This window comes from Cynoglossus semilaevis, chromosome 4 (assembly GCF_000523025.1).
Source record: "Cynoglossus semilaevis isolate Cse_v1.0 chromosome 4, Cse_v1.0, whole genome shotgun sequence".
NCBI classification, from domain to species: Eukaryota; Metazoa; Chordata; class Actinopteri; order Pleuronectiformes; family Cynoglossidae; genus Cynoglossus; species Cynoglossus semilaevis.
This window is the reverse complement of record NC_024310.1, coordinates 971,071-971,970: the sequence shown is the minus strand read 5'-3', so window position 1 is coordinate 971,970 and position 900 is coordinate 971,071.

Sequence of the window (900 nt, the reverse complement as noted above, 5' to 3'; positions counted from 1 at the left end):
AATATAAAATATAAAATATAAAATATAAAGAAATAATTAAATTAATTAAAAAATTAATAAAGAAATAATGAAATTAATATAAAAATGTACTGACTGTGACCTTTTCAGAGTTGTAGCCCACGGTGTGGGTAACAGACCCACGGTGGGGGTAACAGACCAGACCTCAGTGTTGGGGTCGGCAGCTGAAGCTCAGGGACCAGGGCACGACCTCTGACACTGTTCCATCAACACCTACAGGTGGCGTCATCCTCCAGGGCCATCTCGCCACTGCCCCCGCTGGATCCCAGGACTATTACGTCACTGCGTAAACTTTATTAATTCTTCCAGGACTCTCCTGTCGGCACAGCAGGTAGCGCTCTTCCTCAGCCCGCACGCATCGCAGAGTGGAAACAGAACCATCAGGGATGAGGTTAAAGAGGAGGTGACGCCGAGGTGCACCTCCCCAGCAATTAGCCAACCCAAACTGTTTTGTGTGTATGGATAAATATTGGAAACTTTCCCCTAATGGCTCTCTGGAGAACTGCGGCGTGTCCCTGGTGGCTTGTTATATCCTGCTCTTCACTTCCTGTTCTTTGGTGCCTATTAACAGCCCCGTCACCGTACGTATGTGGAGATGCTAAGCAGAGACGATGAACGTTTATGTAGGTGTTAGCAGGGAGGTTAGCCTAGCATCTCTGTCTCTTGTACGTCTAGGTTTAAAAAAAAAAGAGAGAAAAAGTTGGTTTTTTTTTTTACTTTTTAGTCCATTTCAGTGGTTCATGTTTGTTCAAGACTGCTGCCCCTGGTGGTGGTGGTGTGAAATGACACATCATTTCTGGTTTTCTGAACCCACAGAATCTGTTACAGTTCTGGGGTCAGTTCTGGGGTCAGTTCTGGGGTCAGTTCTGGGGTCTCTGGGGT